We start from the raw sequence: 11,895 nt of genomic DNA, 5'->3' as shown, positions 1-11,895 counted from the left end.
TGCAGATTTGTATCCACACATTTGGTCCTGTGGGTGCCCCAATTAATTTTTGAATATCTCAAACATCTCAGTGAGTGTGAGCAGAAGGGGACGGCACACGCCACGCGGCGCTGCTGGCTCCACTCCAGATGAGGGCTCGCGGAAAGAGGTTTTAAAATGAGGACGTGGCGCCGGGGGACTAAAATGTTTTTCGTGATGGTCATGGCAGCTGAGAGGGCGCTTCATTTCCTGTTGTTTATCAATATCATTGTTGGGGGTCATTTCTTTTGGTATGACCAACCCTAACTCTAAGATAAATTGTGTGTCGACGGTTGGAACCAGTCACGAAGGAGTTGGGATGGGGGGGGGGGGGGGGCTCTCCATTCTGTCCATTTACCGTGGGGCTTGAAAGTTTGGGCCCCCCAGGTAAAAACATGTGTTAATGTGATAAAGAAGCCAAGAAAAGAGGGAAAAATTTCCAAAAAGGCATCAAATGACAGATAAGACAGATTGTCACAAAAAGTTGGATTTTATTCATCATTTACACTTTAAAAATAACAGAAAAAATAAAAAAGGGGTCTGCAAAAAGTTCGGGCCCCCTGCAGAGTCAAAGACATGTACCCCTACCCCGCTTTTGCAGCCAGCCAAGAGTCTTTAACCCTTGGTCTGGCGGGTGTACCGGTACGGGGAATGTGGACGGGACATGGGAACGAAGTCCAAATGGTGGTTCAGGCAAGCAAAAACTTCTTTCAGTCGCTTTTATTCAACTTTTTAGAATCTTTCAAAGTTTTTTGACTTTCCGATTAATTTTTTTTTCTCTTCCTTTTGAGTTGTTTCCCCCCCCCCCCCCCACGTTATTTTTCAATGTTATGGTCTATTTTGCTTAGGTCTTATACATGCATAATGGAGAGATGTTGGGGGGGAGGCTGCGACTGCTGAACGGGCCCTGACGGTAAGGGGGGTTCGGTGAATGGGGACTTGAACCAGCACCTCGGTTCCCACCCAACTCCTGCAGTCTGAGCTATGCCCCCCCCCCCCATACTGGGGGACAACATGAGGACAAACATGAGGACAACATGGGGAAACATGAGGACAACATGAGGACAACATGGGGACAAATGAGGACAACATGAGGACAACATGAGGGTTTTAAGTAGAGTACATTGCAGATACTTTAAGACATTTTAACTACAGTGTTATTCAAATAAGGCGACCGTTACCTTCTAAATCTAAGTCGTCTTCGGTAACATACCTGCCATTTTACTCAGGTAACTGCGATATTTTGAGACGGACCACGTCCAGGGCGTACGAGGACTTGCAAAAAAATCCTGGGGTTTAACATGTTTGACAATTTAAATGCCTTTTTGGTACATTAATGGGCAAAGGCCTTCCTCCACTCTGAATTAACTATCCTGATGAAACTTTTTAATTGTTGTTATGAGCACAGGTCGGTTGCCGAACGCGTTGCTCGGTGCCGGAAGATTAAAAAAGCCTCGAACGCACTCGGGTTGCAAACAAATGGATTCCGGGCTGAGAGAAAATTGAACGTGTCCATAAAGTGACGTCGCCGCGGCAACAAATGGAATCGGACCCATTGTCTCCAGCCAATGACGTGAGCCGAGTCCAACGCAAGAAGACTAAGGGCACAGAGTGCAACCAGGAATTGGGGACGGAGTGTCCACTTGACAATAATCACGGGATCCTATCAAGTCAATGACTGCATTTACCACAAATGCTTCGTGAAGATTGGGCAATTTCGGTCCGGCAATTACTTTCCTCTAAGGGCTGGGATAGATTTAGTGGAGGCAGAGGTGGGGGATCGGCGACCGACGAAACTTTCCCAGGCAAGAGAGAGGAGTTTGTGGTGTGAGATAATTCGGGGGAACGTTTGATATGTACAGCCGAAGAAGTCGAAGAGAGAGATGTCGTTTTACACGTTTACACGTTTACACGTTTCTGCTCTTGACACAAAATGTTCATGATCTTTTTTTCTTTTTTCTTTTTTCTTTCTTTTCACTGCAAAAATATTCTTAGGATCTCAAAAAGATATATATTATATATATATATAATATATATATATATATAATATATATATGTACAATACCGGTCAAAAGTTTGGGGTCACTTAGAAAATTTCCATTGACAACTCCATTATGATAATGGGGTAATGTAAGATATGCATTAAAGATCAGCCCCCCCCCCCCCAGAACCCACCCCCCCCCACCCCCACCCCCCCCCCCCCCCCCCCCCCCCCCCCCCACCCCCCCCCCCCCCCCCCCACACACTCCAGATAAAGGTGGTTTTCGTCTACAATGGAGTGAAATGGAAATTTCTAAGTGACCCCAAACTTTGGACCGGTAGGAGTATCTACATTACCCATTATCACCAACCATTCATTCAATCACCAGAGCACATTATGTCTGTACTAATTGATATCATTTAAAAAATAACTAGAAAAACACGGGCAAACCTATTGCATGTAGTCAGCACATAATGTAATCTGTTACTGCCTGGTTAAAAAAAACCTGGGATTCTTGTCTATAATGCAGTGCAATGGAAATTTCTAAGTGACCCCAAAATTGACCGGTAGTGGTACATATATATATATAATATAGATATATATATATATATATATATATATATATATATATATATAATTATATATATCGTAGCTTCATTCATGAATCTAACGTTAACTTTAAACTCCCACGTTGGCCATCACTCCCGTTGATCGAGGTTGTCTCACGTCTGTACTGTCCTCCTTCCGAGTGTCCACGTCAATCGTCCTCTTCAGATCCTGCGCCAGCAGTCACACGATCCTCCGGACGGGACGGCATGACCACCATGGGGTCTCCTCCAGAATGCAGGTGGAGTCGTGCACGGCTCCGCCCGTGGGCCCCGTGGACAGACGGGAGCCCTCCAGGTGAGAGCGTGGACAGAATGGTGGACTGGCAGACGGAGGACGCGGTCTGTGTCCTCCAGTCATTCCACACCGACCTGCTCCGTCACTGTTTTTCCGCCTCATTAGAAACTCTCTCCCGCTTTCCCATCACCTCACCGGCTGCTCCGCAGATGGCAGCCGCGATGCTTTGACCACAACACACACACTACACACTCACCACACTCACACACTACACACACACACCACAATCACACACACTCACTCTCTACTTCTCACTCTCTCACTTTCTCTCTCACACACCACTCACTTTCTCTCTCACACACCACTCTATCCACTCTCACTTTCTCACACACACTCACGTCTACCACTTCTCTCACACACAGCTCACTTTCACACACCCTCTCTCACACACACAACTCTCTCACACACATCTCACTTTCTCTCTCACTCTCTCACTTTCTCTCTCACAAACACACTCACTCTCTCTCTCTCTCTCACACACACACACACACCACACAACAAACACAAATATATACTATATATATATATATATATATATATAGAATATATATATATATATAATGTTATATATATGTTATATATATATATATATATATATTAACATTATATATCTTCTTTCTCTCCACTATTTCTTCCCCTTTCTTTCCCTCAAACACACCACTCACTTTCTCTCTCTCTCTCTCACTCACCACTCACTACTTCTTCTCTCTCTCACACCAAACACACCCCACACACACACTCCTTCTCCTCACACCAACCACACACACACACACACTAACTTTTCCTCACAACACACACACTCACTTCTCTCACACACCACAACAAACACACCACACACCAACACACGGAGGATGCAAGTCCGTTATTTGTTTTTTTCCAGAGAAATGGCCGCGATCACGATGAAGCGACACTCGACGTTGACGAGGAGGTTTTCAGTGAGAGGTGTGTCCATGGATTATTGAGTCAGTGACTTGACATATGGCTTTTTATTTTATTTTTATACTATTTTTTTAACCCTCATGTGGTCCTCGGGTCAATTGACCCGTTTTTCCTATATCAATGTTCTTTTTATTTCCCCAACAAAACCTGATTGATTCCACACGACGCTCTTTGCAAGTGAAATCTCTAGTTTTACAGTTATTTTTGGAATTATGGTCAATTAAACCTCCTTTATAGGAAATTATACATAAGTTTGAGTTGGAAAAGCAAAAAGCCAGTTACTGTGACGCTTATCTGTAAATACACATGTTCTGTTCCTGTTTTGTTTTTGTTTGTTTTGTTTTTTGTTTTATTTGTTTTGTTATAACTACTCACACTTTTCTGTTCCCTGTATCTGTCTTTTATTGTCTGTAAAGCGTCCTTGAGTGTTAGAAAAGCGCTGTTAAATAAAATGTATTATTATTATTATTAAACCCTAAAATTGAAAATCAAAAGTTGACGCTTTTTATCAATGTTTTGTATCGAGGTTCCCGAATACTTGTTTCCTATTCAGCTTTACCTATTTTATGTCTGTGTTGCTATCAGAACCGAGTTAAGGTGCTCGAGAGTTTTATCAATGTTATTATCCATTTAATTCCTTAATTTGTCTGTTGCTAATGGTAGCTGAATTATCCTTCTCTCCTCTGTGTGTTCATTTGCGGTGATATATTGGAGAGGAGGCCGGAATAATTTACAACCGTTGTCCCGCGGTGCAGTTCCTCGGATTGGTCAATTGGAAAATGAACAAATGGGAAATGAAACGGGGTGAAAATCAAAGGGACCTGTCTGTGCCTATCAGCTCCCAGACTGAATTATTACCCCGAAGCTACGGATTCGTAAAAGCACTTCACTGCAGAGGCCTCGATATTAAACCTATCCATCCATCTGTGTGAATACAATTGGCATTTCATAAGCACAACTGATGGTGTGATCCATAAAGTCCAAGCTCATTAAAAAAAAAGACTCCGCCACAGCGATGGATTTATTGCCAAAGGGACTTGAGTGTTCCTCTTAAAAGCTGCCAAGTTTTTCAAAAGCAAAAGCACCAGTGGTCCTAAAATTGGCCGATTCACATCGTCTTACTGCTAGACCGAGGAAGATATGCTTCCTGCAGCTGTAATCATTTGGATCACTTGTTTTCATACACTCATAACACATTTCTGACACCTGTGTACTACAACCTTCCTTCTTCTCTCCCTAGTAGCGCCAAACCAAAAGATGGTGAAGCGAACAATAAAAGCTGACAGTTTTTTTTACCAGCTGTTACGTGTGTGTGTGTGTGTGTGTGTGTGTGTGTGTGTGTGTGTGTGTGTGTGTGTGTAGTGTTTTTGGGTGTGTGTGTGTTAGGAAAAGCCGCACCAGAGGCCAGGTCCTTAAAACTCTTTTGATGAAAAGTTTCTCAGTCACTTCCTCCACAGAGTGAATTGTCCTCTGCTGATTGGAGGTTTTGGAGCATGCACACCACACACACACACACAACACACACGCACACACACGCACACACACGCACACACACGCAAACAACACAAACCAAACAACCCCCACACACACACACACACACACACACACACGCACACACACACACACACACACACTTCTGTTTAACCAGAAACAGCTCTGAAGTCGCTGGCGCTAAACCAACCAGACTCCATTTAAATAATCACTGCTTTTAGCGTGCACAGAGCCAACATATGTTCACATGTAAATCAGTAAACTATGTGTTTATTTCAACCAACCCTAGAGTGGTGATGGTTGGAAACGTGGAACAACGTCTCCAAACGGCTTTTAAATGTTTTAGTTTGTTTCTGTCAACTTTGAATGAAGTGTATTTTACGATGCTATAATAACTGATTATTTACATGGAGTCTGGTGGGTTTAGCGAACGCAGTTTTGCAGATGTTTTTATGTTTAAAGAAAGGATCTTACTCTTTAATTGAAAGGTTGACCTGCTTAGAAATCCTTTCAATAATGTTGTCAGACACTTAGAATATTAATCCGAGTCTTAGACTTCTCTTTATCGGTCCTTTTGGGATGACTCCCGCAAGGAAATTAAAAAATTTACAGCATCCGTTTTAGCAAGAAAAGAAAAATGACAATATAAAGATAACATAAATAGCAGTAATAACATAATAACATTTGTCAATCAAAAGACATAAAAAGACATTAACCATAAAACAAATGAATTAAAAAATCAAAAAAAAGTAAAAAAAACTTTCAGCGGCAAAACAAGCACTTATAGTGAAGAGAAATAGAAGCTGGAAAATTGTCCTCTTAACTTCCATCGTAGCTTGTTTTGCTGCTGCCGACTGCAGCGATTTTGCTTAAAACTGGACAAATTTCAAAGATTGTTGTTCCCATCAGTTGGTAGTTACCCTTCAAGATCAGGGGAACGTGTGTTGAGTGGATTATCACAGACACGGACGGTAACGTGGGAGCATACTTTGTTGTCACTGCTAGTTTTCAGCCTGTTTTAGACCAGATTTCAAATAACGAGATGACGTCATCGTGACGGTACAACACAATGACGCGAGCCTTAGCTTTCTGCTGCAATAAGAACCAAAGCTTTAGCTCATATGGTTTATAATTTAATTTGAAAAACGTGTCAAAACTGAACCGAGGACAACGTGCAGGTCAAACGTCTTTAGAAGACGCACGCCTCTGTTCGCATATTCTGATGTATTTCATACTTTAATTTTCATATATGAAGTGAACAGCAAGCAGAAAAACGTGCATTGCCTACGTTTTTTTTTTTTCCAGTAAAGGACAGTCAGTGAAGACGCACAAGAAGCAATCCTGCACACGACTCTAAAACAGTTTTGTCAATGCTAGTCATTATTTATGTGATTATTGAAATCTACTGAGAAAGGGTGTCCCATTTGATGTTAATGTTAAAAAAACACAAAGTAGAAACCGCATTTGACCAAAAATAGACCGTTTAAGTTTAATGTTAGCTAATCATTTGAGCTTAACGCGCACGTTTGAAAACGCCACGTGGCATCCACACAGTTGGTAAAGTTAACGTTAGACAAACAGAAACCGAGAGCTATTTTAGCACGAGATGGAGAAAAATAGACGTTCAATTTTAACCCTCATGATGTCCTCGGGTCAAATTTGACCACTTTTCGGGGGTTTTTTTCCACAATAAATGGGCCGAGAAATAAGCGCTGAGAATATCAACGTTAGAAATATCAAAGAACTTTGGTAAAAAAAACATCACTAAAACACCCACAAACGTTGAAAAAGTGAGAAAAATGTCAGAAAAAGCGATACTAATGTGTCATGGTTGACGAGAAGACAACACACGGGTTAAGTAGAGTTTAACTTTCACTGATAAAAATGGTTACTTACAAGGGAGAGCTGGGGCAGATTTAAGGGGGCAGGTTAGGCCGTCTCATCAGCGCCCACGGATAGATAGCATTTGTCTTGCGGGGGGGGGGGGGGGGGGTTGGGGTGAAAGGCCCTGCGGCCCTTCAGAGCAGAGAGCCCGATTTGTAATAAGCACGTCATATTCAATCACCCTCAGCTGCACCACAGCCACAGGACACTCTGTTTTGCCTTGACACCTTGTATCGGTTATTGATCCCCCCCCCCCCCCCCCCCCCGTTCCCCCAGCAGCACCTTGTGACACTCATTAACCCCGTGGATTGTCTCACACTGAAAATGGGAAAAACGTTGGATTCCTCAAAGAACTTCCCTTGCTTTCCTCTGGATGTCATTGGAAAAAAAAAAAAAACCCCAGAGGGATGGAAAGAAGAGAGGCCGACAGATGCAGCGAAGCGCACACGTCTGTGGAAAATGTCAAAATATCCCCAATGCGTGACATGCAAAGATTTCAATATGTAAACGTACATACGTCTGACACATTACCTAGTTAAAATGAGTGTACAGCGAGTTCTTTCACTGTGCAATGTGGGGAGAATTATCAAGAGAGGAAACCTCAAGTTCTGATTCCAGACAAATCCTCAACGCCAAAGGAACCAGGAAATAACCTCCTCAGACTTGGCCTGGATTTTATGTTCATTCAGACTGCCGGGGGGGGGGGGGTTCAGTAATAATGACCCTAACAGCTAAAATGGGGGTCCTGATGGTGCTTTAAGGCGCTTTGGATAAAAGCTTCCAACCGTGTGCCTAACACTCATTTTCATGTTCCGTCATGGTAGAGCATTGGAGAGGGAAGATAGAGCAGGAAGGCCTGGGAAGAGATATATAATTATATATATATATAAACACACCACACCACACCACACACACACACTGTATATACTTATACACACACTTAGTGCATATATAGGTACTGAGCATGTGTGTAATTCATGGCTTGTGTGTCAAAACAACAGTGTAAATTGTAATCAGTATATACAACACACGAACACACACACACACATATCATAATATTTATATATATAGATATATATATATATATTATATATATATATTAATATATATATAGGCCTACACAACAACACACACACACACACACACTGTATATACATATACACAATTAGTGATATTGTATATAAGATGTGTGTTATTCAGGCCTGGGTGTAATATCGTGGTAAATGTATACAGTATATATACATAACACACACCTGATATACATATAACCAATAGTGGATATATAGGTACTGAGTGTGGTTATTAGTTGTGTGTCAAAACAACAGTGTAAATTGTAATACAGCATATACACACACACACACACACCACACACACACACACACACACACACACACACACACACATACATATATCTCAACTGTAGTTATATAGAATATTTTGTGAGTATTTATCTATCAACAGGCGCAACTACTGTTTTTTTCAACTTGGAAACTATGTTCCTATGTTTTTGTGTCTAAATGACAGATCTTCATTCACTAAAGCCCCCAGACTCCATGGGAATAAACGCATGGAGTCTTACAGGATATCTAACGGAGGTTAACGTTTCTGTGAAAGAGTAAGATCCTTTTTTATTTTTTATTTTTTTTTACATTTGCAAAATTGCCTTTGTTAAACCCACCAGTCTCCATGCAAATAAACAGTAATTTCAGCATCATAAATACACTTAATTCAAAAGACAAAAGAAGCAAAAGAAAACTACAAAAAGCCGTTGACTCGAACCCCCCCTCTCTCTCCCGGGTGGAAAGTCCTGTGTTTGTTATCCCGACCCCACGTGTTCTAGATACTGAGAGTTTCCCAGCCTGCACGCTCTAACCACAGCAACTGAGAAGAACATCATTTAAAAATCTGGACTCCAACGTGTCCTGTAGAAATGCTTCTTTTGAGTCCATCTGACTGCACACCACACGCTGTGCATCGGCCACTCCAGACTAAAAGCCTCGTCACGCTGGTGTGCAAACTGAATGCACTCCCACTGATGAGAGCGCACTCCACCGTGTGTTTTCAAAGGCCTGAAGAGGGCCTCTCGTATTAATCCTGCAACACACCATATTACACAACCCCCCCCCCCACCCCCACCCACCCCCCGTCATCAGCACCCAGAGGAACTGTTCAGTGGAAGGCTGCTCCTTCCCAAGTGGAGGACCAGCAGACTCAAGGACTCCTTTGTCCCCCCTGCCATCAGACTCATACTCACTCGGGGGGGATATGGTAAGGAGAACAGGAAAGGAAGGAAGGAAGGAAGGAAGGAAGAAATGAAGGAAGGAAGGAAGGAAGGAAGGAAGGAGTGGTCACCACTCTTTCAATGTGCAATTACTTAATCTACATGGACACAAACTGCTCTTAACTGTTTTATTTATTTATGCTAAAGATCTTTTTATAGCTGAAAGTTAGTTATTTTTATACTTTTTTCTTCTATACTGTATTTGTTATGCTGGGTTTTTCTTCTATACTGTATTTGTTATGCTGGTTTTTCTATACTGTATTTGTTATGCTGGTTTTTCTATACTGTATTTGTTATGCTGGTTTTTCTATACTGTATTTGTTATGCTGGTTTTTCTATACTGTATTTGTTATGCTGGTTTTTTCTTCTATACTGTATTTGTTATGCTGGTTTTTTCTTCTATACTGTATTTGTTATGCTGGTTTTTTCTATACTGTATTTGTTATTAAGTGTCTTTATTGCTCTGAAATTATATTGCCCATAAACAGGAAGTGACTTAAAGGGTAATTTTGGTATTTCTAACCCGCCCTTTGGTGTCTAAGTGACTGATGAGAACGACAATGTTTGACATTGGCCCAGTATTAAGTTAGATTGCTGCAGTCGGAAAAAACAAGCCACAATGACAGATATTGGGCAATTGCGCATCTTCAATTTCCGTCCACTAAAAGTGGTGTTTCTGCCACCAATAGGTTCAGATTATTAAATTATTATCCCAGACGCCAGACGTTTGACTTGGCAGCTAGCGTGTGAATACATCATAGATTATTCATACTAATTTGTCAAATGTACATGAATGTGCATAGTAAAGCAAATAAACAAATAGATAATTACAACGTACAATAGGCAAGTAGCCAATCTGTGGCTTGGTATCAGGTTACAATTTCCAGCTTTGACTGTACTTGGTGGTAAAAAGAAGAATTAAAAAAAAAAGAAAATTGTGATTTTTCGGCCAATAATTGCATGAATTTAAAGCTGCTTTTATGGGTTTTTTGCCTTCAGCATCTGTCACTTGACAGCTGCTGTCTTCTGAGGAAGTTATTAAAAAAAATTAAAGCCATTGTTCATTGTGTTTACGGCTGAGTGAATGTTTACTTTCATTATCTGTTCCACATAAACGAATCTGAAAATCATTAAAACTCACGGCATGAGATTTTCGTGGCACTTTGAGTCTTTTCCTGAGATGATTAAAATCAAAATCACTGTCGGAGGAAATTGTTCACCTGTTTTTTCACGTGAAACACAGCATGGATGTCTTTTCAAAGTCACATATTCTTTAATTAATACACGTTTTCGCCCCAACCAGCCACATGGCAGTGAGATGGGTGGTTATTAACCCTCGTGTTGTCTTCCCGTTAACCATGAACTTCTCCTTCCAGGTCAAAATTCTGATGTTTTTGTTGCTTTTTCTAATTTATTTCTCCCCTTTTCCAGCTTTTGGTGCTTTTTTTTTTTTTTTTTTTTAAATCTGAGTTTAATAACTTATTCCTGGAATTCATGGTCAGCAAACCTCATTTATATCAAATTATACATACGTTTTTAGTTAAAAAGGCAGAAAATATGAATTATTTTGAGTAGTTAAGATCAGAGGATGTTGAGAGGATCTCAGATGTATTTATGTCTGAGTTTGGTCCGGACTCTGTTTTGAAACCTTAAAAAAAGGAATTCAAATGCTATACGATTCAATAAAACACACAAAAAAATTCAATGAAAGTGATCATTAATGTTATCTGAAGAATGTATGGAATCATCAATGCTATTTTTGGGTAATTTGGTTGAAAGAAATCCATATTTCAAATATAAAACACATTGAAACAGGTTAGTTTGACTATGAAAAAAAACCCATTTTGGTCACTTTTTTCAACATTAATATCGCTTTTTCCAACATTTTTGTCACTTTTTCAACGTTGCGGGTGCTTTTTATGATGTTTTTTTGTTATTTCTAATGTTGACATTTTCAGCTCATTTCAACGGCCCATTTTTTTGTGACAAAAAAAAGAAAATTAACTAACTGGAAACGGGTCAGTTTGACCCGAGGCCAACATGAGGGTTCAGAAGACATTCGATAGGACTCAAAAGGTCGTGATCGGCTATAAAATATCAGTTTGAAAGCTGCCGATCATTCATCGTTCTGAGTTTCCTTGCTTGGTTTCAGGCGTCTCGGCCGCTCAGCTGTGCTCCTGCCAACGCAAACGCTGTCTCTGGTGCAGTAAGTACGCAGCCGGAGGTTCAGCCTGACTACGTTTCCCACAATTCTTTAGCGGCGGACTTCTTACCCACAGTGGCAGGTTCAATAATCCGGCAATACGTCTCTAACCAGCAGAGACCCGTCCTGCAGTCGAACGCGTCTCCCCACTAGCCACATCTCGTCTATATATATATATATATATATATATATATA

The 11,895-nt window shown here is 41.0% G+C and overlaps 1 long non-coding RNA gene across 1 annotated transcript in view; it reads left to right on the top strand.

The window, feature by feature from the left end:
• The first annotated feature begins 5,500 nt into the window (after nucleotides 1–5,500).
• Nucleotides 5,501–11,895, top strand: part of LOC116701139 (uncharacterized) — a 21,487-nt gene continuing 15,092 nt past the window's right edge. Inside the window, exons 1-2 of the long non-coding RNA XR_004334828.1 lie at nucleotides 5,501–5,640; nucleotides 9,664–9,666. This is a non-coding gene — a long non-coding RNA (uncharacterized LOC116701139). The remainder of the gene's footprint in view (nucleotides 5,641–9,663; nucleotides 9,667–11,895) is intronic.

Source organism: Etheostoma spectabile, chromosome 13 (genome assembly GCF_008692095.1).
Source record: "Etheostoma spectabile isolate EspeVRDwgs_2016 chromosome 13, UIUC_Espe_1.0, whole genome shotgun sequence".
NCBI lineage: Eukaryota > Metazoa > Chordata > Actinopteri > Perciformes > Percidae > Etheostoma > Etheostoma spectabile.
Note: the sequence above shows the minus strand (reverse complement) of the source record. Positions and strands in the feature narration are given on the sequence as shown.